This window comes from Thamnophis sirtalis, unplaced genomic scaffold, assembly GCF_051295495.1.
Source record: "Thamnophis sirtalis isolate CommonGarterSnake01/CBP01778 unplaced genomic scaffold, rThaSir2_p1.2 scaffold_5, whole genome shotgun sequence".
Lineage (NCBI taxonomy): Eukaryota > Metazoa > Chordata > Lepidosauria > Squamata > Natricidae > Thamnophis > Thamnophis sirtalis.
This window is the reverse complement of record NW_028261385.1, coordinates 72360197-72386153: the sequence shown is the minus strand read 5'-3', so window position 1 is coordinate 72386153 and position 25957 is coordinate 72360197. Positions and strand designations below refer to the sequence as shown.

General features: G+C 46.1%; 1 protein-coding gene across 3 annotated transcripts in view; it reads right to left on the bottom strand.

The window, feature by feature from the left end:
• SMARCA2 (SWI/SNF related BAF chromatin remodeling complex subunit ATPase 2) overlaps window positions 1–12063 on the bottom strand; it is a 113292-nt gene extending 101229 nt beyond the window's left edge. Inside the window, exon 1 of one of the 3 annotated variants that reach the window (XM_087716022.1) lies at window positions 11949–12063. The gene's annotated coding sequence lies outside the window, so the exon portion shown is untranslated. Of the gene's footprint in view, window positions 1–10053; window positions 10243–11352; window positions 11545–11948 lie in introns of those variants that run through there. The other 2 variants (XM_087716021.1, XM_087716020.1) reach the window with 2 other exon arrangements.
• Between the last annotated feature and the right edge of the window lie 13894 nt (window positions 12064–25957).

The following is a 25957-nucleotide window of genomic DNA, read 5'->3' as shown; positions in this document are numbered from 1 at the left end:
TTTACTAGCATTCAAAAGCTAACCCTAACCCTAACCCTAACTTATTTAGTGACATAATAAATAATAAATAATAATAAAACTAGTCCTAAACCCTAAACCTAACCCCTAAACCTAACTTATTTAGTGACATAATAAACTTATATTTCAAAAGCTTCACTGTTTCTTCCTTTGCGCTTTCGTCGTCGCGCTGATAGACGCGGTAATGTGGGCGCTCTAATGACGACACATACTTGTCGGCGCTTATTTGTCGCCGCTATTTTGACGAGCGCGGTTTTGTCGGGCCACGCAATCCACTTACTAAAACAAAGCCAGCACTTCACACATACCCCACCAAGATTTATAGAAAGATGGCAGCTCCGGCCACAAAAACATCAGCCTGAGGATGGCAAGTGAGACCTCACTGAAACGTTGCCAAGACAATCTCAATTTTACACGGGAAAAGACCCAAATACAAGACCAGCATACCTATATCCGTGAAAATCTACATATACACACACATATATATCAGGGACGTGCAGTCACTAGATGCAAGGGAAGCGTGGCCTCACCAGTCATGAGGAAAAGGAAAGAATTTTAAAGAATTTTTTTAAAATAATTAAAGCCAAGGTAGTTGCTGCCAGATTCACAGTGACTTGGAACAGTGTTTTGTGTTAACCATAGGAGGAGGCCAAAGAACTAGGGGCCTCTTTTGCATAAGGAATTTTTCGCCTTTTAAGAGTTAAGCAAGGGTCAACGGTCAACAAGCAAAAAATTCTTTATGCGAATGAGGCACGTATTCTCTCGCCTCCTGTAGAGGGCATTTTTAGAGGCTTTTTAGAGTTCTCTGGGAGCAACTAGCTCAGTCTGACAGAGCTCTGGCCTTTCATGAGGGGAGGGCAGGGCAGGGAGAAGCAGAGTTGAAATCGTCTCTGAAACAGCTGGAAAAGGTGCGTGTGGAGATAGATAGATAGATAGATAGATAGATAGATAGATAGATAGATAGATAGATAGATAGATAGATAGATGTTGAGTCGATTTAATTATCAGAGATCCCCTCACTTGGAACATTTGTTTATTTAATATAGTATTTTTGTTAAATCAATCAAAATAATCAAAAGTCAAAGAATTGTAGACCCATTATGTAAAGAGGAGAAATTATCAGTTTTCTTGGATTTTTTCCCCTTTCTCACCATCCAGCCGGGATGAATTCTATATATTTAATGTTAAATTTATTTGATATTTCGGTTGTTGTTTTTTTCTTTTTTGTACATTTTTCCTTTTTTTGCAGTTGTTAGTGTTAGATGTATGTTTCTTTTGCATTTTTTATATAAAAAATATATAAAAAAACCAAGTCATGCAAATTAAGAGGCAATGGGAGTTGAAATCCAATATATCTGTAAATTACCTCATCTTTACTCTGACATATACTAAGCCAAGTAGGCAATATTCGCAGCCTAAAAGCTGCTGGTGGCATCACTGAAAGGTGATGATATTTCAAAGGTTTTACAGGAGGAAATGGAAAATGACATTTTTAGAGGCTGCACACAGCCTAAAGGTTGCCCCTCTGCTCTAACCCTGAAGTGAGAGGCAAGCAAATTTATAACATGGCATACAAGTTATGGAAAGGGAAATAACTGTGAGCTGGAAGTTCCTACAACTGCTAAGTGCAAAGAGTTATTTTTGCCCCAAAGTTTCAGGTAGAAGGCTATTTAATAAAGTCCAATCTAACAATAGCAAGTTCTTAGCAAGCACCCTTTCAGACCAAGCCATCCCACTGTTATTTTCAGAAGTGACCCCGACCTAGTTACAGGGTCTTCACTATTTGGGAACTAATTCTTCCAAAGCTGACAAGACATGGAACCACTATCTGATTTTTTTTAAAATCAGGATTAGTGTCTTAAGAGAGCACCTGAATATGTAACAATACTCAACAGTTTTACTAAATTGTTCTAAAACTTTATATTCTTATGCCTTAATACTATACTTTTTTCTTATAAGGCAGAAAGAGAGGTCATTCTCTTCCCATTCAAGAGAAACTCTTGGGAGCTCATTCCTTGCAGGGCAAGATATGGAAATACCTTCTGAAGTTTTAAAGTTTAAATAAAGACACAGAACACCCCAGGGACTAATCTGTGCCATCCCATCCACTGTTGTAAACTGTTGTAAACTGTTATAAAGGGGTCTGCTTTATATGTACATAACTGTAACTACTAGGTCATTTATATGATACTTACAAGGACATTTTGGAGGAGAGGGGCACTCTAAAACAAACATGTTCTTTGGCTCACAAAATAATACCTCCTAGCAATCCCACGCAGCCTAGGCAGTGGTGAGGGTTGCTGGAAGTTATTGTACAGTAACTTCTGGAGGGCCACCAGGTTTCCTTTTCTATGTATCAAAATGCCCACATTCTGGAGGAAAAAAGTAAAGCAAAAAAATGGCACTGCTATCGGTTTAAATTTAAACAACCCCTTTCATTAGTACTATCCTGAGAAGCATCATGCAGTGTTTGAACTAAAGCTGCAATCGGCTTTGCATTCTTGGCAAACAGTATGCTACTGCAAATGTACTCTATTGTTTTGGTAAATGTTAACCACAGTTAAAAACTACCACATTAGATGGCCAAAAACTGTGGACATCTTTCCAACTGTTAGAATTGTGCTAGAATTGTATTCTGGGAAAAACTCTTCAATCTGTCCCGTCTCATAAGCCCCTTGAGTAGAATCCCTTGTATAATTGTTTCAATATTCTTTTTGTCCATCCTCATAGGATAACATTATTTCTGTGAGGTACACAACCTACTCTTACTTTATTTGAAGAACTACTCCATATTCCAGAGGGATCTTGGGGGAGGGGAGCAGGTGAGGGCAAATAACTGAAACAGGGTCATATTATTGCGGCACAAGTTCCTTGTACAGACACGATGCTATTGCACACAATATAGACCAGGAAAGATGTTTGTACAATGAACGCACAACACTGCTTCTGTCATTTGGATGAATGCACAGAATCCTGGAGATACCTCTAAGACTAAAGCAATAGCAGTAACACTTAGGTTTATACATCACTCTATAGTGCTTTACCACACTCTCTGAGCAAGTTTACAAGATCAGCATATTGACCTTGACCCCAACATTCTGGGTCCTTGGAAGGACGAGTCAACCTTGAACTCTTGGCTTTGAGCAGAGTTAGCCTGCAATATTGCATTCTAACCACATGCAAGATTATCCATAAAAAAATATTGGGGACCATCGACTGCAAGCTTGGAGACATAACACTGTTTTGTGTCTGTACACAGAGTTTTGTTCTTTTTCTTCTCAAATTGTATCTGTTGATCCAGTGTCATGCTTGGGGACAGGTCTGAGTTGCACATAAATCTTCAATGAAAGGTGTTTGTCTTGGGAAAATGGGCACTGACAACACACTGATTCAGTATCAGGAAGTGCAAAATCTGCCTGCATTTACATAACATGGAACCACTGCAGTCAGAGCTGCTGTAATCCTTTTAATGGAGTGACTGAATTCTGAGCTTCAGTCTCTTCCCGCAAACCATGCCTACAATATACGTTACATTACTTTCATGCAGTGCCAGCCGGCATTGCTCCCAGCACTTACGTCTCACCATGTGCTCTTTCTAGTGTTCCCAGCACATGTTATAACCACATCTGTTGGTTATTCTGGGGAAATTGGCCCATCTCTCAGGGATAGAGAGATTTGGATGGTTTTCATTATGTTCCAGAAACCCTCCTAATACAGACATAGTGGACTAGTAAAAAAAAAATACCTATACAAATATAGCAATTGCTCCCACTTGTGAAAATCTCCCAAGTTTCATCAGACAAGTTATTATTGCAGAGTGCAAATGAGAACAAAAAGGAAGCCGGATAAAAAAGAAGTCAGATGAAAATGAAGAGATAAATGTAATGCCCAGAATCACTTTGTGGCTTTTCTTTTAAACATATTTTAAATTAAGATTCTTTTTTTTCTTGCACAGATGTAGCCTACAGTGACATGTCTCAGAGACTGCAAAACACAATGTCTCATGCTATGAACAATTCATGTACCAGAACATGTGAGGTGGCCTATCAATGCCAAAATGCCAGCATAATTTGTATTACTGATATGTTGCCAGAATTATAAAACCGATCCACTTAACGGCATAAGACCAAAAGGGTTATCTAAAACAAGACAGACATATATCGGTATTCAACATACGGCCACAATTGAGCCTAACATTTCTATTGCTGAAACATTTGTTGATTTTTGCCCTATTTTACAACCTTTATTGTCACTGTTGTTAAGTGAATTGCTGCACTTGTTAAGTTAGTAACATTGGTGGTACTGTGAATCTGGCTTCCCCATTGACTCTGGTTGTCAGAAGGTGGCGGCAAAAGGGGATCACATGACCCTAGGACACTGCAACTGTCATAAATGCATGCCAGTTGCCAAGTGTCCAACTTTTGATCATGTGACCATGAGGATTCTGCAACAGTCATAAGTGTGAAAAATGATCATAAGTCATATTTTTCAGTGCTGCTGTAACTTTGACAAATTGTTTTAAGTCAAGGGCTATCTGTATCCATGATGTTTGGGTATACTAACCAGAGTCACTTTTAAGTATTACATGTGGTCCTTGTTTAATGATAAATCATTCAACACTGAACTTGCACCAGTGTTACCTTCGGGGACTTACCATCAAAGTTCCAACCATCGCAGCATCCCTGTAGTCACACGTTCACCATCTGTGACCTTCTTTGTTGGGTTCTTACAAGAAAAGTCAACAGGGAAATCAGTAGAAAGTTGCAAATGGGAATGATGTGAATTCCTCGTTTAACAACATGTAATTCGTTTAACAATTACAACTGGGAAGGGCAGGAACTGCTATCACTAAGCAACATGGTCAGTATCATCACACTTCACAATCTCATTGCTTAGCAATGGAAATTGCCATAGTTAACCAAAGACTACCTGTACTATGCTACATATGGAGTCCTACATTCATAAATTGGCATTTAACAATGTCACATTAGTACAACTTTCAGACTGACTTTTTAAATTGCATGTAGAAGTTGTATCATAGGAGAAGACTGAAAAAATATTGATTAGATTTGGCCCTTTGGGGGACTGAAAAGTACTTTGTGTAAGGGCTGCCCATTATTAACCATATTCTGTAAATTTAAGACTATTCCAAAAATCTCATCCATCAGATTTTTAAAAACAGAGATACTCTAGCAAGTAGATGTAATGAGAATGGAGAAAGCAATGTAATAAAAATGGTTTTCTTTCTTTTTCATTCTCTCTCCCTCTCTCTCTCTCTCTCACACACACACACAAAACAAATCCAGAAAGCCAGAGACACCATATGACTTACTAGCTTTCTGTGCGATTAGTTCTTCACTTAAAACCATTTGTTTAGTGACCGTTCAAAGTTACAATGGTTTTGACTGTTCTTCACATTCACAACTGTTGCAGCATCCCCATGGTCACATGATCGAAATTCAAATGCTTGGCAAATGACATGTATTTATGACGGTTCCAGTGTCCCGGAGTCTCTACTGAATTACAGTTCAGCAATACAAGGGGGGAAGCAGGCTCTCAGCCTGGGTGACTATAGGCCCAGTTCTGGGAAATCTACAACGTTCAGACTGGTAAACTCTACAGCCTGAGGGTTTATTATGAAACCCAACATAATATGGAAAGTGACACAATTGGGAACACTGGTTTATAAGTTTAAAACCTAATTAAGGACTGGGTTGTAATTAAAAAATAGAGTATGGAAGAAGGGGTAAGGGATTAACATTGTAATTACTGCTGGTTTGAAGGAATGGAAGAGGAGACAACACACAAATCTAAGGCATGCTACTGCAGCGGATATATATTCATAAAAAGGTAGGTCATTTATAATATATTCCATTCCATGTAGAATGCAAGTATGTCAATAGAATTGCAATTATTGTACATTATTTCCCTACCAAACCTAAAAAGTTGGTGGTTTACTATAAAACTCTACTAGTTAAGAATTAGCCTTAAATCTGAGATCTGTAATGTTTAGATAAAAAGGGCACTTCCAGCCAACATGTGTCATTGATTTCTGTCATTAATGTTCCAGATTTTAATTCATTTTTGAAAACTGCTCTAAAAAGAATCACTTGAAGCTGTAATTCAAAGTTTCTCCCAAGTATTTCCCTTTCAGCTGATATCAATACATATTGAAATGCAGTGGGTTGACATCAGAAAGAGTTTTCCATCTTCTTACTCGAAATGTTCTTTTTCAAAAGACCGGGATTGTTTGCACTTAAATTGAATAGCAGACTTCTAACAGTCCTTGTCTTCTTATTCTTTAGTGAACACATCAAACAGTCTAATCAATATGGATACTTTAGTTTAGTCTGACACAGGACTTTGAAGAGACCTGCATCAACACTGAATATGTGAGTTCTTACAGTATATCGCTGAAGAACATGGGTGAAGGTGTGCTCAATATAATCCAGAGAAATACAGTTAATTGTATTCAAAAGTTTGTTCATTTCTGCCACTAGAAGTAAATTTATGCTACAAGAAGTTAACTACCGTATTTTTTTGTGTATAAGAAACACCTTTCCCCCCACGTCCCTAAAAGAGCATGGAAATGTTGGTGGGTCTTATTCATTGATACAGTCATTTTTGGCCTCCCAAAGCCCCAGCCCCGCAATATGGGCAGGTTTTTTTGCAAAAACAGAGGAGTTTTTCCCTTCCTCCAGCCCCCAGAAGCACTCTGCAGGCTTCAGCAGGGCTGGGAGAAGAGAAAAACGTCCCAGTTTTTGCAAAAAATGGGGCAAAAAGGGAGATATTTTTCCCTTCCCCCAGCCCTGCTGAATCCTGCAGTGCTTCTGGGGGCTGGGGAGGACAAAAACTTTTTTTTCTTACTTATCTCTTTGAAATCTTGGTGTGTCTTATACACTAGTGCATCTTATGGTCGGAAAAATACGGTACTCATTGGAATAAACCTTTCCAAGTGAATAGTTGGCAAGATCCACTGTACAAGCAATCTCAGGAAACAAAGCAGTATCTTGACCAAGACAGAACATCTTTCTGCAAAACTATGCACACAGTCCCAAAGCTTTCTAGTAAAATTATGTGAAAAACCAAGAAAAAAATATTAAACACACAGGAAGCTATTATATTAACTGTTCCTACATGTCTTTAATTCTGAATTTAAAGGCATGCCTAGTACATCTGTCTCCACTTTAATAACAAATTGTTAGATATCCACTAAGAGAACACTAATTACTGCCAATCTTAAATCACAAAAGGAATAAAATAATCATTGTTTTTGAAAGCAATCCATGTATTTTTTTTCAAATTGTAGAGAAGGCCCCTAGGGGGAGCATGAAACACCATGAACTAAGGTACAAAATTTTGCAAGTGTTATTGGCAGTAGGCAAGATTCAAATTTCCAGCATATGCGGGCTATAATCTACCTTGGGAATTGCCAAAAGGAATGAATTACAGTATACTTTTCTGCTCAACTATAAGGCCAATTACTTAAGCACTATATTATGGCTCATGTATATCTGTAAGAGTAGGAAGGAAAACAACTAGAGATGCAAAACATAGTGTGGACAGGTGCAGAAGAAACAACACAAAACAGCACCGATATCTGGTAAATATGGTTAATAAAGATTTTTGGTTGTTCAGATAGTCAGAAAAGGGCAAAATAACTTTAAAATATGGGTGCATCTGAATAATGCTCAACACCTCATTAAGGAATTAAAAATCTGCTCCCTTCTAATTTTATACAGAAACACATAGGCAATATTTAGAATCTACAGTTTTTAGGACATAAGCAATATTGACACTCTATAGTTTCTAGTGTCCTGCAGCAAAACTACAAAGTATATTTTGGCACCTTAAAGGCTGAACTAGTTATTATCCCATAAACTCATCTGTTGCCTATATTCCCAGGTCCATCAAATCCCTTAGGAGTCACCTGGGAGGCATAAGGGAGAGGTACAGGGGGATTTGGGGAGATAAACAGTCTGCTCACATTACATTAGAAGTGGCCCATAATATTAGAAAGACTTACAGCATTTACAGTCTATTTTTTTCATATAAACCTGAAGTTTGTCTAACACAGAATAAAAAATCCCACAGGAATATAGTAAATATAATACAGTACGGTCTTCTCCCGTCTGGATTCCTTCCTCTAATTCTTGTTTGTGAAGGCTATATAGGCTGGGAATGTGAGGAATTGCAATCCAATTGGGAGTCATTATCAAGCTGGGAAAAGCTGCTTTACTGAATGTCAGTGTACACACACAAAAATCCCAGTCTGCAAAGTGTCCTTGGATCACTGAGATTATAGCAGCAATGTTCAGAAACATAGTTCAAGAGAAAAATTAAAAGTGGAGACAAAACATCCACCCACCCCTATTTGTTGTGTTATCTAAAGTTCAACATCAACCAAAGGAGTCTGTTTTGTGTCCAGGGAGTATTAATTTCCATTCCATTTTTGGAAAGAAAATATTGTATATTTCCAGCCCTTACCATGTAAAAATGTTAGCTGCAATATTTCTTTTCTTTTCAGTTGCCAGCATCAAGTGTTGGTCAAAGCACTGACTAACAGGGAATGCTCAGCAACCATTTCAGAAGTTAACAGAAGAAAAGATCTGAGGTCATTTTGAAAATGCTGTTGTGGTGCAAGCTTTCTATGAAGCCAATAAAATAACCAGTCCTGAAGCTCAATCAAAAGTCAGAAAACATTCTTATTTTTAAGGAAGCATTATCTTCAACTCTATTAAGCTTACCTTTCTTTGCCTACTGATACACTTAACTACAAATTTGCTTTAAAATGGCCCTAACTGATCGTTGTTATTAATATTATTAGGTTTCAGAGTTTGATGAATTGCAGATGGACATAAAAATCTGTATCCAATTCAGTCCTTCTGTTACATTATTTTTTCTCTCTCTGCAGTAACAAAGGGATTCTAGAGGAAGGGGGAAAGGGGGGGGATAGGCAAATGGGAATAATAGGGCAATTAGATTCACAAAAGAAAGTGTGCCTAAATTAGCATGACAATAGGTGGACTCCTAAAGCAAAGGCTGCCCCACCTCCAAACATGTAGCTGTTATAGTACTAAAGGAATGGAAGACTGGCTCTCCATTCATTTGCAGACCTCAGGAGTTAGTGGCTGGAACTAAAGGGGACTGAAGGGAAGGAACTAAAGCACACAGTACACAAAAGAAAAAAGGCCAGAGAACAAGACTGCAAATGTCAAATGCCATGTTAACTGCAAAGCCCCCGTGCCTCTACACAACGCACACACACACACTCTCACCCCAGGGGAAAAATGGCTCACAAACTTCGGCGGCTGCAGTTAGTGATGCAAATGGGGCACATTTCAAATCTGCAACATTTCCCAACTTTCAAATAGTTGCGGGGTGTCCCCCCCTTTAAAAAAAAAACACAATCGTCCCAATCACATTAAAATGCAAGTACGGAAATCAGTTTGGCTTTAAAAAAACAACAACTACCCAGCAGAGTTAATCAGTTCCTCTTGTCTGTTGCAAATTGGAGATAATCTCACGGAGCTGAAACAGTTTTGCAACCGACGCTCTGAATCGCGGCCGGAATAAATGCAGGATTCGGGCCTTCTGGCTGGCCCGCTTCGAACTGGGAGGAGGAAGAGCGCAGGCAAAAGGCGCCATGTGTTCTGTAACTTCGGGTTTACATCTGAACGGAGAAGCCTGTCGCCCCCGATCTCCCCCCCCCCTCCCGCACACACACGTTGAAATACAAAACCCGGCCGCAGCTACAAAACGCGGCTTTGCGCGAAGGTAAAGAGAAGGAACTCTCTTGCTGGAGTTTGATCAGACTCGATAGGCCTCAAGTTTCCATTTGCCAACCCACCCGAGAGGAGAGTCACGAGTGGCGGTGCGCCCATCTAGCCAAGCCGATTCGAAAGTTTGCGACCCTCCCCGGTGGGCGACCCCGAGTCCATATTGAAAAGAGCCTCCCCCACGCCGTCTTTCTCTCTCTCTCTTTCCCTTCCTCCCACACCCGGTTCCCACAGCAACGGCTGCAGAGACCTTTACCTTTCTGGTGTGACACCCGGAGAAGATCTAGGCACGCCCGCCGTGGGTGAGATGCCAGATGCGCCGATCGCGAGCTTTCATGGCAGATCGGGGCCTATCTTTCCCCCGTCATCGTGTCACCACGATCAAACATGTCTGTATGAGTCCTACTTGGCTGCGGTGACTTCCTGATTCTCTGCATTGCTGAGCACAGACAGGAAAAAAAAAAACAATCCACCCCAACCAGCGCGAAACCTCGCCTCTTCCTCTCTCCCAGCAGCAAGAGAGGCTGGCTCCAGCTACCCTCCTACTTCTCCAGCCTGGCTGGCCTGCTCAGCCACCAGTAGCGAGCGGCACCAGTCGGGCGGAATCCTCTTCCTCTTCCTCCTCTTCTAGGCACTTCATCACCCACCCCCCTCCGCCTAGAACCCACAACTTTTTCCCCCCTTTCTCGGCCGAATCTTAACCCAATTCATGCCCGAGGGTTAAAAGACTTTCCCCCCGCGCCAATCACGGGGTGTGGGACAACGCTGCTTCCCTCCCCCCCGCCCGAGGTTGTGGCTGGCACTCAGTAACTTTCGAAATCAATAAAATGCTCGGTGGTTTTTCCCCCAGCCCTCGGAGGAAATAAGGGAAAAGCCCGCGTCTCACAACGGGAGAGAGAGCCCGCTTTCGGGCGAGAGCGAAAGGACGAGGCAAACACAGGCAAATGCCAGACACTTTCGCGCGGGGGGGGGGCGGGGGTACGCACCGCGACGGCGGCTACGGTGCAGAAGGAAGCAAAGGGGGCTGTGGAGTTTTAAAGACGCTAATAAATCTCGGATATTTTGAAGAGGCCCGAACTATGAAGAGAAAAGCGCACCGATCTCTGGTTCCAACAAACCACCACCCTCGCCTTTTCCAGAGGCTCTCCGGTCTCGCGTGGGCACTCTCGGCGGCCAGTTAAGGCAAGCGAGACGGTCCGGAGCTGGGCCTGCCCGGCTTTGACGCTTCTACCGCTTCCCTTTTTCGCGAACCAATCGCCTTTCCCACCAGCCCTTCTCCTGCCTCTCGACCGCAGTGGGGAAACTCTGCAGCGGAGGGCGAAGAAGGCGGCCGGGATCTTCTGCAGCGAGGCGACCCGGGCAAAAGCACCTCCGCCTTTTCCTTTGCCCGGGGCAGGACGCGGTGCGAACTTCCAGCACTCACAGCCGGCCACACGCCTCGATTTTCCCCAGCAGAGCCTTAGTGCAGTTTCTAGAGGAAGTAAAGACGGACTTTCCCCCTCCCCAAAAGCAGCTCAGCGCATCCAAAAGACGGGTTCAAGAGGAGGCAACCTACCGGCTCCATCGCGCCGGACCTGCATATACCTGCTCGCAATCCGTTTCTGGCACTTTCTCTTCGTCTCTTCCTCTCTCTCTCTCTTCCTCCCCTCCCCGTGAGCAGCTGATTCCTCGCCGGAGGCTTCTGGCTTCTCCTGCCGCCGCCAGAGCCCGGGCTTGCAACGGGCACGCCAGCCCTCCTCCCTCGCCCGACTTTCTCCCCAGGTTCAGCTGACTCACAAAGTCAGCGCCTAGTATCCTCTCTTTCTCCCCCCTCCCCTCTCCCAGGAAATCTTCGCCCAGCCGCTTTTTCAAATGAGGATTATTAGGATTATTAAGAAGGATCGGGAAAACTTTCTTCCGTTCGCTTTTTCGATCTGCAAAGGAGACGCAGAGGAAATCGAGACTTGTTTGTGACCGGAGGAAATGAAAGGGGGGGAGTCTGTTTGGATATTATTTTGGGGGGGGGGGAGAACGGAGGATGCACAGGCTAAATTCTCTTCCTCTCCCTTCCTTAACCCTCCCCCCACAATACCAACAACTACATGGCAGGCAAATCAAAACGACGGATAATGATTAGGAAAGGGAGGGAGGAGTTGCAAGCGATTTTTTTACCTTGCTGGGGGAGAGTGGCGGGCTAGATCTCTCCCTCTCTATGAGTCACTCAGAGTACAGACCCAGCTAGCCAGGGGAACTAGATTATGAATATGACTTCATTGATGACAGCCATTCCCTCCTCTTCCTAAACTCCCGCCCCGCCTCTCGGCTCGTTCTCGGCCGCTTTCTCCCATTCCGACGCTCCGTACTAGAGAAGAGGGGAGCTCCTGATTGGACGAACCGAGTCTCGGGCTCTCGTCCGGAAGAGGAAACGGAAAGGCGGATTCGCTACTGCGCGCTGTCACTCAAGCTGCAGCTTTGGTGGAGGGCGGAGCTTACCGCTGCTCAAAAATGTGGAGAGAGAGGGAGAGAGAGAACCTGGCCGGAGTGCGCGAGCGCGGCTTCCCCCCCCCTCCCCTCAAGGCAGACGCGTGCATGCGTGTGAACGCTTCTGGGGTTCCCCCCCCCCCACTCTTTCTCGGTTCAGCTGTTTGGATCCAGAGGGGAATCTTTGGAACGTGTCGGCCCTTTTGGAAAGAGGGGGAGGGGAGAGAGAATTAAAGGAGGGGTCGGGTGAAGAAGGTGCTGGAATTTAACCGTGCCTGCCGGTGCAAGCTTGTCGGGGAAGAAGGAAGGGTGGGGAACAAACTGATTTCACCTCAGTGTTGGTTTTGTAGCAGTTGTTTACCTGTGGCTCCTGGGACAGGGGCAAGGTTAACAGGGAAGATCGTCGTGGAGTCCTTGATGCTCTCTTGAGCTGGAGGGTTTTTGCTTGCAGACTTTTCTGATAAGTCCCCGAGGTGCCTTTTTCAAGACGCTTTCTGGCTTTTTTTTAAAGACGTTTCGCTTCTCATCCAAGAGGCTTCCTTCAGTTCTGACACGATGGTGGGGAATGGAAGGCACCATCCTATCGGAGCTGGAGCAGCTTTTGGGATGACAGGCAACGGTCTTCAAAGAAAAACCAGAAAGTCCAATTGCCACTTGAAAAAGACACCTTGGGGGCAATCCTGACCTGGATAACAGAATCTCCATAGACGTCACCTAATAAGGTAACATCATCAGTGCTAGTGAGTGTGGAGTTAGGTCCCTGAATGTTCTCTGTACTGGCCCGCTGGCATGAGGAAACATGCCAGGTTTGCAAATAAAATGAGGGGGCAGGAAGTTTTAGAATTCATTACAGTTTTCTTCCAAAGAGACTATATGCAGCTGAGGGCTGAACTGTGGAGTCCTTGCTGCTGAGCTTGGCTATGTGCTTGTTTTTCATTATAACGGTAGGTAACATCATCATTGCTAGTGAGTGTGGATTTTGCTGCCTGTTTATATATACAGGTAGTCCTTGACTTGCAACCACAATTGAGTGTGAAAAAGGTCATAACTCACTTTTTCCAGTGCTGTTGTAACTTTGAATGGTCATTAAAGGAAGTGTTATAAGTTGAGGACTACCTGTAGTAGCATGCCCAGCCAGTATTAGTGGGAGTGGTTTTCTCCTTGGTAGTCTTGATTTTCTGCTTGTCTGGTATTAATTATTAACACCAATGGATCTCTTGGCTGCTAGTTGCCTTTAATTTCTTTTCTGCATTATACTGTTTTAACTGGTTTTAGGATTGCTTGCCATCCAGAGTTAACGATTTGTGATGGGTGGCTATACAAATTGAATAAATAATAAAAGTTAATCCCTGATTATTTGATTGTTGGAGAGGATGTATTCTGTTCTCCTCCCCCCACCCTGCTTAGATTTTTTATTGCCTCTTTTGAATGGTTTGTAAATGTGGTTTATCCTCCTGTGTCTGTTGAGGGCTGATTTGTCTGAATGCCAGGCTTCCAGGAATTAGTGTTTCTGGATTTAGCTTGGTCTAGGATGTTCAGTTTCCCCGTTAACACTGGTTAACTCTGTTCATCTGTTGTGAGGTTAAGAAGTTTTCATCATGTCTTCTGACTGCTAGTTGGTATTCATGGATGTGCTGTAATCTTCTGCCTGTCCTGTCTGTTGTAGATGAGTTGTAAATGCCACACTTTGCAACCCAAATTGTAGTCACACTTACCCAGATGAAGTTACCTAGTCGGATAAGGAAAAATAAGCAAATAGCCTTGATCAGCACCAATGACTCCACACTTCAATCCTGAGCTGCATATATTCTCTTTTATTGGAAGAGAAGATAATCGTAATGATTAATAACACTTTTATCTGCAAACCTGGTGTTGAATACTGGCTTGCGGGCGGAGCCGGTTCAATGTCTTCCCTGATTGGCCGAGACACTCGACGCCCCATTGGCTCATTGCTCAAACCCGGGGGTATAAGTGTTTGGCGCGAACCACGCCAGGTTAATCATAGTTTACTCTGCTAGAATAAAGGTTGCTGTTTACTACCTTCTTGTCGCGTCCTCCTCCTTCCGCTCCAAGATGCAAAACTGGCGACGAGGATGGGATGAGATTCCCGTGACCACAGAGAAGAACAAACCAGCTTGCCTCCACGTTTGAATCATACCTTTCAGGTTAGGAACGCCGGCAGCGAACAAAAATCTTCTCTGTTTCTTCTTTCCTTTCCCTGGCTTTTTGCATCAGAATGGCAACAGCGCTTCCAACTTTCGCGCCGTTTGGGTCTGCGGGAGAATCCTGGGACGGCTTCATGGAGCGTTTTGAATGCTATTTAATCGCGTCCAAGAACAGGGCACAGACTGACGAGGAGAAGTGCAGCTTTTTCCTGTCTTGCTGCGAGCCCTCTATGTTTGCTTCTGCGAGAGCCCTGGCCGCTCCGAGGCCAGCTTACAAACTTGGGTGGGACGAGCTAATGTCCAGGTTGAGGGACCATTACGCCCCCTCACCTTCTTTGATTGCTCGTCGGTTTACTTTTCGCCGCCGAGTGCAGAAGCCCAGCGAATCTATTAGTCAGTTTCTCGAGGCATTGCGCACAGTGGCCGCCCAATGCGATTTTGCAGACCTAGAGGAGAATCTTGTGGAGCAGTTTGTATGCGGGGTCCGCGACGTACAATTGCGCAGCCGTATGTTCCGGAACCACAAGATTACTTTGGCGCAAGCTGTGGAGACTGCGCGAGCAGCAGAACTTTCTGAACAATCCACGGCCGACATGGAACGCCTTCAGCTGAAACCTTTCACGCAAACCGCTGCGGGGCCTTCCAATCAGACGAACCTCGTTGACGACCTCTCCCCCACGGAAGACGAGGAGGAGGAAACCGTCGGACAGATGAGGACGCAGCCGAAGCAGAGGCCACACCAGCAACCATCGACGTCCGTTCAGCCAGCTTCAAACATGCCTTGCCGTGGATGCGGTGGACGCCACAGCCGCGTATCTTGCCCGTTTCGTTCCGCTGTCTGCCGCCGTTGCCGAGGAGAAGGACACCTCGCCAAGGTTTGCCGGGCTCTCTTGCCAGCCCCATCGTTCATGCAGCCCAGCAACCAGCGTCAGACGTTGCAACGCCGCCAACAACCACGTCCAGCGAGGCGAGCTGAGGACTGCTATTCAACCCACCAGCTCCCTAGTGCTAAGCGCGTAGTCTATCAGGCTTCCCACGTCCCTGACGGCGGTCGCAAAATTAGCACCGTCGTTCGTCTTGAAGGTCAGCCTTGCCGAATGGAGGTGGACTCCGGGTCTTCCCGTTCCCTTTTATCTTGGGCTTTGTTTTCCCGCCTTTGCCCTAGGGTTCCTCAGAGTAAATTGCGCCCTGCCGGGGTCTCCCTCTTAGATTACCAGGGAAATGGGATTCCCACGGCAGGAATATTCCACATCCGGGTGGAATACGGAGATTTTAAAGGGAAACTTCCAGTTTTAATTGTTAAGGATAACCTGCCCGCTCTTCTGGGGTTAGATTGGTTCCCCGTTTTGGGCCTCACTATAGAAGGGGTGCATAGGGTAGTTCCCCGTGCCGTAGATAGCGTTTTGGATGAGTTCGCAGATGTGTTCGATGGGAAATTAGGTTGTTATAAGGGCACCCCCATTTCCCTTTGCCTCAATCCCCAGGTCGCGCCTATTAGGCTGAAGGCACGTAGGGTTCCTTTTGCATTGAGAGCAAAGGTAGATGCTGAATTGGATAAGCTTATAGAGCAGGGGGTAATAGAGCCCGTAGATCATGCCCTTTGGGAAACCCCTATAGTCCTCCCGGTCAAACCCGACGGATCGGTGAGGATATGTGCCGACTATAAGTCGACCATCAACTTGGCCCTGCAGGCAAATCCATATCCTGTTCCTGTAGTGCAACATCTACTTCACTCTTTGGGGCAAGGCCGCATTTTCGCCAAGCTGGATATGGCACAGGCCTATCAGCAGCTCCCCGTAGACGATGATGCGGCTACAGCCCAGACCATTGTTACCCATCGCGGGGCTTTCCGTTGCCGCCGCCTCCAATTCGGCGTTTCGGTTGCCCCAGGGATATTTCAGAGCCTCATGGAGCGGTTGCTCCATGGGATCCCAGGCGTCGTTCCTTATTTTGACGACGTCCTGGTTGCAGCCCCTAGCCACCTGGAACTCCTAAAAACACTGCGGGAGGTTCTTACACGTTTTAGGGAGGCTGGATTGAAGTTAAAGCGCAGCAAGTGCGAAATTGCTGTTCCCCAAGTAGAGTTTTTGGGATTCCTTATTGATGCACAGGGCATCCACCCCACTCCCTCGAAAGTTGCGGCCATAAAAAACGCTCCTGCACCCACCTCGAGGGCGGAATTGCAGGCGTTCCTGGGGCTTTTAAACTTTTATGCCCCTTTTATTCCCCACAAGGCGTCGTTAGCTGAACCGTTACATCGATTGCTTGACCGGTCAGCGGCCTGGAAATGGGGTAGCCGTGAAGCGCAGGCGTTCGCGGCTATAAAGGACATTTTAACCTCGTCAGCAGTCCTAATTCAATATAGCGACAGGATGCCCCTAGTTTTAACGTGTGACGCCTCTCCCTATGGCATAGGGGCGGTCCTGAGCCATGTCCTCCCGAACGGCTCAGAGGCTCCTATAGCTTTCTACTCCCGGACGCTCTCGTCAACGGAGCGAAATTATAGCCAAATTGACAAAGAAGCTCTAGCTGCAGTGTCCGGTATTAAGCGTTTTCATGACTACCTTTACGGTAGGAATTTCACCCTTGTTACGGATCACAAGCCGCTTTTAGGCCTATTGGCGGGCGATAAGCCAACCCCCCCCATTTTGTCTCCCCGCATGACACGTTGGACTGAGTTTTTAGCGGCGTATTCATATGCGCTGGTATACCGTCCGGGTAAGCAGCTAGGGCACGCAGACGCCCTGAGTCGTTGCCCTTTGCCACAGACGGACACAGCCCTCGTGCCTTCTCTCTCCATTTTGTCTATTGCTGAATCCGATCTCCCCGTTTCAGCCGCGGATGTTGCAGCTTGCACAAAGGCTGACCCCATTTTGTCCCAAGTAGCTTCATGGGTGTTGAGGGGGTGGCCCGAAAAAAAGGTAGCGGAAGAATTTCGACCGTTTAAGGCACGACAAGCCGAACTTGCCCTTCACGGGGGTTGCCTTGTTTGGGGGGATAGGGTAGTGATCCCTAAAGTTCTACGGGCACGAATCCTGCCCGCGCTCCATAAAAATCACCCAGGTATAGCGCGAATGAAAGCTTTAGCCCGTAGTTATGTGTGGTGGCCCTTGTTAGACTCGGAAATCGCAGATTATGTAGGTCGATGTAGAATATGCCAAAATTCTAGGCCGAATCCCCCCACAGCCGCCCCTCGTGAGTGGGAAATTCCTAGAGGCCCATGGTCCCGTTTACACATTGATTTTGCCGGCCCCTTTCACGGCCGAAATTTTATGATAGTGGTTGATGCTTACTCTAAGTGGGTGGAGTTGGTAATCATGACCTCCACTACGGCAGAGAGTACCGTGAGGGCTCTTCGTAAGATGTTCGCCACACACGGGCTACCAGATGTGATAGTTTCAGACAACGGGCCCCAGTTTACTTCCACGACGTTCCAAGAATTTTTGGCAGAGCAAGGGATTAGACACGCGGCCACAGCCCCGTATCATCCAGCTAGTAACGGTAGGGCGGAGCGCGCAGTTCGCTCAGCTAAAGAAGCTTTGGGCCGCATGGACCAGGGTGACTGGCAGGAGAGAGTGGCGGCCTATCTCTTGAGCCAGCACTCTACACCCTGTCCAACAACTAATAAAAGTCCTGCGGAGCTCTTGATGGGTAGGAGATTGCGAACCCCCCTAGATAGGCTCCATCCACTTTATGCAGGGGATTTACCGAGCAACTTGGGGGCCCTTCCGTCCCATACGTTTAAGTTAGGGGATCCCGTTTGGGCTCGTTCCTTTTCAGGGGATCCACGGTGGGTTCCCGCAACAATCACAGCTTTGACTGGCCCCTGTTCCTTCAGGGCCGGTCTGGCCGACGGAACGCAATGGAGGCGCCACCTGGACCAGTTAAGGCGCCGCCTCCCTGCGGAAATAGACGGCCCGGGCCCCCCAGACATTCGCCCTCAGCGCGAGCTACCCTTGATGACCTTATCCCCAACGGACTGCCTTTCCTCGGGGAACGGGGGACAAGCCGATACGAACTTTTCGGACAGACGTGCCTCATTTGGCCATTCTTTCCCTCAAAGCCTTTATCGAGACTCTGACCATATATTCCAACCAGATTGTACGGGTCCATCGTCGGATACTCCGGCTGTTGCGGAGATACCATCTCAGACAATTGGAGCGCCATCTCTCGGGGCCGCATCACAGGATCACCGTTCCGCCACAGACTCGCCTCTGTTGGCGATTCCCCCCCCGACGACAGCTGTCGGGGAGCTACGAAGGTCGGGACGAGAGCGGCACCGTCCCACCTATCTACAGGACTATGTTTGCCCTTCGTGAGGGTACTTGACTAGGGGGGGAGGGGTGTTGAATACTGGCTTGCGGGCGGAGCCGGTTCAATGTCTTCCCTGATTGGCCGAGACACTCGACGCCCCATTGGCTCATTGCTCAAACCCGGGGGTATAAGTGTTTGGCGCGAACCACGCCAGGTTAATCATAGTTTACTCTGCTAGAATAAAGGTTGCTGTTTACTACCTTCTTGTCGCGTCCTCCTCCTTCCGCTCCAAGATGCAAAACCTGGTATTTTCCCTTATGCTGAGAAGGAGTGAAGTACAGACAACACTTCAGGTCAATTTGCCTGCCAGCCTTGTCTGTCAAATCTTTCAACTTCAGCCAGAGAATAACATTTTAATCAGCAGACCTTCAAAACATACTTTCTACAAGGAAGATGTAGAAGTTCGTAAAGCTAACATAGAAATATAAGGCATAACCAAAATCATTGCTAGATAGCTGTTAACATAGTTTGGGGATGAGTGGGAGCATCCAGTGCTTAGGGCTAGCAAAAGTAAGGAGTATAATTTTGTAAATATCTTCTGTGTTGCTCTCATTGTTATTCCCAATATATTTGAATGTCTCCTTGGCATAGCAAAGCAGTTGGACAATAGAACTACATCTGACTCTACCTGTGTCCCTAAGTAATGCAAGCCTCAAGGCAAAGATAAAAGTTAGCATTTTTTCTTAAAGTTAAACAATACTTATCAGGGAATCCTTTTCAGTTCAGGATCATTAATAGAAGACCCTTCACATCAGCAGCATATCTATACTAATCCTGAGAGACTTGTGTGACTCAAAAACCTCTGTCATTCAAGTCAAAGCTAGTCATTCCCTTTTGGCTAGAACACTTGTGACTTCAACCCTTTTGATATTCTCCCAAGTCATGTTGCACAAGGACTTTGTGACAATGGCCTGGCAAAGGATTTAGATAACAAACACTTAAATTTGGGAGGAAAAAGTTTTAGGGTTGTGGGGGTCATTTTAGACTTAATGCACCAACAGATGAAGTATGATCTGGATTGGAGGCTTTATTTGCTCAGAGGTCAAATTTTCTTGATGATTGCCTGCATCTTTGGATGGCAGAACACATATAAAAGGGCAAAAGGTGAAAAAGACAGAGGGAGACCCGTCAAATAACTCATTCACTTTCAGAGAATCACTGGCAGCAGAATTGATGATTCTAAGAATTCCCCAAACCAAATGGAGTCTCGGATACATATTATATGCAAATTAAACAGACTCCAGCAGGCCTTATACTCCTTATTTTTTAAGTAATGCAATGTCAAAATGTATTTCTTGGTTAAATAAAAGGAAGGAAACTATAAGCCTCTGCATGAGACAATTTTTTTAAAACCAAAGATTTGACCTGAAACTTGTGTACAGACATGTATGATCTAATACATTTCATGGATTTTCAATCCCTGACCCATTATGTTAATGGTAAGACTTTCAATTTTAAGTCAAATTTGTGGTTTCTGAATTTTAGCACCATAATGAACGTGCCCAAATGTGTTGTTAATGCAAGTTATTATCTATATTCACTCTTGATTTTCTCATAGCAATTCCATTCCAGCCTGATTGCCTCATGCTTATTTCATAAAAGCTTGTAACTACCAAAAATTAGCATTACAAATGCTAATGTTGTGAAGGAATTGAACAAGATGTTCAGATTATTAAAAACAAGTTACATGAATATGAAAGATCAATCAAATTGTATTGACACAGAATCTTAACTCCTATAAGAATCATATAGGCCAATAATCAACTAACTCACTTCACAAATGCCAAATCTAATTATAATATACTATTATGCACAGCATGAAGTATTTGAGAAATCACAACAGGAGCATTAAATATAAAATGATTTAAAAAAACACTCAAAAGTGCCCAATGAGAACTGAATCTGGAACATCAAATGTCTATTGAGAGGAAATACAATAAAGTAATTTTAGTATTTGGAAAAGAGTGGAGTTGGCAAGCTGGAATCCTGACCTGGAATACAATAGTAAGTCTTGGTTATAGATCACAAATGTGGTCCCATAGCAACTTTTGATTGTAGTATAATCAACAGGAGGCATGACAGATTCAGATTTCTTCATTTTTTTTATCTGTTATATCTTTCTCAGAGGGCACAAATAGAAAATGAAGGTCACCCCCATTTGTTTGTATGTTACCTCCTCTTATGCTTTGCCAAATCTCTTTGAAAGTGTCAATGCTTCCTGACAAATCTTAATTCATGTAGGAGAAACTTTAGAACATAAGCAGTAGAAAACTTTAGGGATCTTAAGATTTAATCAGTTCCTATTGCAGAACTCAAGAGTTTCAGGTGAAAAGACTGAAATCCCACCATATTGTAAAAAAGCATACGTATCTACAGATGAAAACCCCCAAAATATAGAAGAAAGACTGCTTCAAAGTATTTTGGGCTTTATTGTCACAACTAAGACTGGACAGAATCCCTGGACTATGGCCTCCATCAATTTTAGTCTCTTGATTTTAGAAGCATTATCACAACCTTGAATTTGCACTTTTCGATTCCTAGATTCCTCTTTGATTCCTTGAATTCTGAACAATTTTACATTTCCCCATTATTCCTCTGCTTTGGTAGACTATAATCCTGAACCTGCAAGTCAAACTTCTATACTGACTCAGAAATTTTCCTTCCAGATTTGGCATGGCGCTCAGATTCATAACTATAATATACCTTCTAGCGCTGTGATGGCGAACCTATGGCATGCATGCCACAGATGGCACACAAAGCCATTTGTTAAGAGCATGCGAGGAATTACCCTGTCAGCTCCAACATGTATGTGTGTGCTGGCCAGCTGAGTTTGGCCTTCATTTTCAGCTGTTTTTCGCCCTCCAGAGGCTTCCTTGGAGCCTCCGGAGGGCAAAAAACAACGCAAAGTAAAAGTTCGGGAACAGACTTCCGGTTTGCACGTTGGCCCGTTTTTCTCCCTCCTGAAGCTTCAGGGAAGCCTCCTGAAGTTTCCGGAGGGCCAAAAACGCCCCTATGGACAACCCGGAAGTCCATCTCTGAACTTCCTGTTTGCCTGTTGGGCAGTTTCTCTCTGTCTGGAGGCTTCAGGAGGGCGAAAGCTTCCAGGGGGTGAAAAACAACCCAATGCGCAAAACAGAAGTTTGGGAACGGGCTCCTGGTTTGCATGTTGGACCATTTTTCACCCTCTGGCGGCTTTAGAGAAGCCTCCTGAAGCCTCTGGAGAGCCTCTAAGGGGTGGGGCAGGCTGTTTTCACCCTCCCCAGGCTCCTAGAAAGCCTCTGGAGCCTGGAGAGGGTGAAAAATGGGTACTTTGCATGCCAAAAGTGGGGGGAGTGCAGGGGTCACGCCTGCATGTATGGGGTGTGTGCGCATTCACATGGGTGTCATGAACATAGAATTATGAGTGTGGGCATGCCTGCACACGACCCCCCCTGCACTCCCCCCACTTTTGGCACGCAATGGCAAAAAGGTTAGCCATCACTGTTCTAGTAGAAACTGACCTTACAAAAGAATGGAAAAATGCATTCTTCTACAGGTGAGTCTTTATTCTACTGGGAGACAGCATTAGTGATAAACAGAAGTGTGCATGCACTTCAGGGAGATGATTGTCCTTCTCGGGGCTTGCAGGGGGTACCCTATCCCACTGTCGGTTCCAGGTCCAGCTATGAGAACTTCCTGGGACCTCGGGGATACCCTTGAGCTGTGATTTCCTGCCTTGTAGCTGGAACATCGTGAGTGAAACGGGGCAGTTGGCAGTGAAAGGAGAATGGAGAGCGTCGGTGGCTGCCAGTGTGGGTGTGGGCGGCGGCAGCGGAATGCCCAGCCTTGGGTCTCTGCAGCCGGCGGTGTGGTCATCGTCAGCAGCGGTGGGACACCCGGCCTGGGGTCTCTGCAGCTTCCGCTCCCCCCGCCAGTTGCTCCCCTCCTCCACCTTGCTTATGGATGTGATACACTGGATCAGCGGAAGATGACTTCGGCATGGGTGTGGTTGGAGTGGGGAGGGTCCTTCATTGTGGCCCCCTCTGGTATCACTGCCGTTGCCTGGGCCACCGTACTGTGTCATTTGGCCATTTGGCCCCTCCTCTTGTGACACTATGGACTGGGTCAACGGAGTGCGGCCCTGGCGACTGATATGAGTGCGGCTGGCGTTGACGGAGCTTAGCTGTTGGAGTTGTTGAAGTTGTTGGAGTAGCTGCTGCTGCTTCCGCTGTCTTCACCACTGCCATCACTGGCCGCTTCACCACCTCGCAATTTATCATCTGCTGTGATTTTGACATCTGGCCATTACTCCTACATATTGTGCTTAACACCAGCCATTGCTATGATGGACATAAGCTTCCCGCTACCCCCTTGAACACTGTCGGCTGTCCCCCCCCCCAGTGGACATGTCATCTCCTCGTTCCATCTCCCTATGATGTCATCCCATTTGGTTGATGCCACACTCTCTATGTTATACTGCAACAGAACTTTACTCCCTTCGGGAACTCCCCCTTTCTGGTGTCGCTTAACGCCAGGTCCGTGTTACATAAGTCTCCCCTCATTTACAACCTCATACAAGAAGGTAGAGCAGACCTGGCGTGCATTACAGAGACCTGGTTGGGCCATGAGGGGGGTGTTTCCCTTAGTGAATTATGCCCACCTTTCAGGCGCCTTCCAAGCGTTTCACCAGCCGAGAGCCCAGGGCAGGGGCGGGGTGTGTGTGGTGGCAGTGGTTATTAGGGAAAGTTTCGGACCTCAGGATTCACTGTGCCTCAGATAGGTGGGTGTGAGTCCCTTTTTGTGAAATGGGGCCTTGGAGTTCAGGTGGGTCTTTTTGTTACGTACCTGTCTTCCTGCTACGTTTCATTGGCCTTGCTGGAGCTGCTGGATGTTAGACAGATTGACGGTTGATTTCCCCAGGCTTATGATCCTGGAGGATTTCAATCTGCCTTCCATTGGCGAGACATCCGAGTCAGCTCGGGAGTTCATGGCTTCCATGACGGCAATGGACCTAACTCAGTTAATTCAAGACCCCACCCATAACAGGGGACACATGCTCAACCTGATTTTTGTCTCTGGGCAGTGGATGAATGATCTAGATTTAGGGGATATTTCTATTCAACCCTTGTCATGGTCTGATCATTTCCTCATCAGGCTTGACTTCCATTCTGCTACCCCTCGCCGCAGAGAGGTGGAACTGACTAGATGGTTCTGCCCCAGGCGCCTGATTGACCCTGAAAGGTTCCTGATGGAGCTTGGGACTTTTCTTGAATCCCTTGCTCACAGCTCGACTGAAGCCCTAGTGGAAGCCTGGGATAGGATGGCCACTGGGGCCTTGGATCACGTTGTGTCTTTGCGGCCTCTGACCCGGTGTCGATCCTGGGTAGCTCCCTGGTTTACCGAGGAGCTCTGGGAGATGAAATGCCAGAAAAGTCACCTAGAGAGTAGTTGGAGGGCCAGCCGATCTGAATCTGATCAAACACTAGTAAGAATTCATATTAAATCCTACTTAGTGGTGATAAAAGCGGCAAAATGGCAACATTTTTCTCCTCTTATTGCATCCACAGATAATTGCCCAGCTGCCCTGTTTAGGGTGACCCACTCCTTACTTAACCAAGGAACTGGGAAAGGCCCCTTGCAGGGTAGGCCTGAAGAATTTGTTCAGTATCTGCAGGATAAAATCGGTCAGATACAGACAGGCTTGGACTCTGACTGGGTAGATTCAGGCGAGTCAATGGGGGGGATGAATCTTGTGGAGACCCCTCAGGGCATGGACAGGATTATGGGGAGACTCAGTGCTGCCACTTGTGTGCTGGACCCGTGTCCCTCTTGGTTAGTTTCAGCTTCCCGGAAGGTGACACGAGACTGGCTCCAGGCGATTACCAATGCTTCATTGAGAGAGGGGTTCTTTCCCACCGCCTTGAAGGAGGCGGTGGTGCGGCCCCTCCTTAAGAAGTCTTCCCTGGAACCAGCTTCTTTAGCCAACTATCATCCGGTCTCCAACCTTCGCTTTGTAGCGAAGGTTGTCGAGAGTGTGGTACCACGTCAGCTTCTCCAGTGCTTGGATGAAGCTGCCTATTTGGATCTGTTTCAGTTGGGTTTCAGGCCCGGGTACAGCATGGAGATGGCATTGGTTGCATTAGTTGATGATCTTTGGCGGGCCCGGGACAGGGGCTGCTCCTCTGTCCTGGTTGTATTAGACCTCTTGGTGGCTTTTGATACCATCGACTATGGTATCCTTCTGCGACGACTCAGGGGGTTGGGTGGGGGCACTGTTTTATGTGGTTCTCCTCCTACCTGTCGGATCGGTCTCAGTTCGTGTTGACTGGAGGACAGAGATCGACCCTGAGGCGCGTCACTTGTGGGGTGCCCCAGGGGTCGGTTCTCTCACCCCTCCTGTTCAACATATATATGAAACCGCAGGGCGAGATCATCTGCGGTTTTGGGGTACGGTATCATCAATATGCTGATGATACCCAACTTTTCATTTCTATCCCAAACCACCCAAATGATGCCCTTGACGTGATGTCCCGATGCCTGGAGGCTGTGCAGATCTGGATGGGGAGGAACAGGCTCAAGCTCAATTCCTTCAAGACTGAGTGGCTGTGGTTTCCGTCATGTGGAGAGAAATTTTAGCCCCCTCAGAGAGGGCCCGCAATCTGGGAGTCCTCCTGGATACGTGGCTTAGTTTAGATTAGAAGAACACCTGACGGCCATGACCAGGTGGACCTTTTACAAGGTTCGCCTGGTACATCAGTTGCACCCCTTCCTGGATCGGGATGCTCTGTGCACAGTCACTCATGCCCTTGTCCTTTCTTGCCTGGATTACTGCAATGCTCTCTACATGGGGCTGCCCTTGAAGAGCACCCGGAGCGTTCAGCTGGTCCAGAATGCAGCTGCGCAGGTTATCATGGGGTTACCTAGGTGCTCCCATGTTACACCCCTTTTAGGTGGCCTGCACTGGTTTCCAGTTGTTTTCCAGGTGCAATTCAAGGTACTAAAAGCGCTCCATGGCTTAGGCCCAGGGTACCTGCGAGACCACCTACTGCCATCAGTAGCCTCCCACCGTTCAGTGCGATCCCACAGAATTGGCCTCCTCAGGGTGCCGTCAGCCAGACAGTGTCGGCTAGCAACCCCCAGGGGGAGAGCCTTCTCTGTGGGAGCGCCTTACCTCTGGAATGAGCTGCCCCTGGAGCTTCGTATAATCCCCGACCTCCGGTCCTTCCGACGAACCCTAAAAAG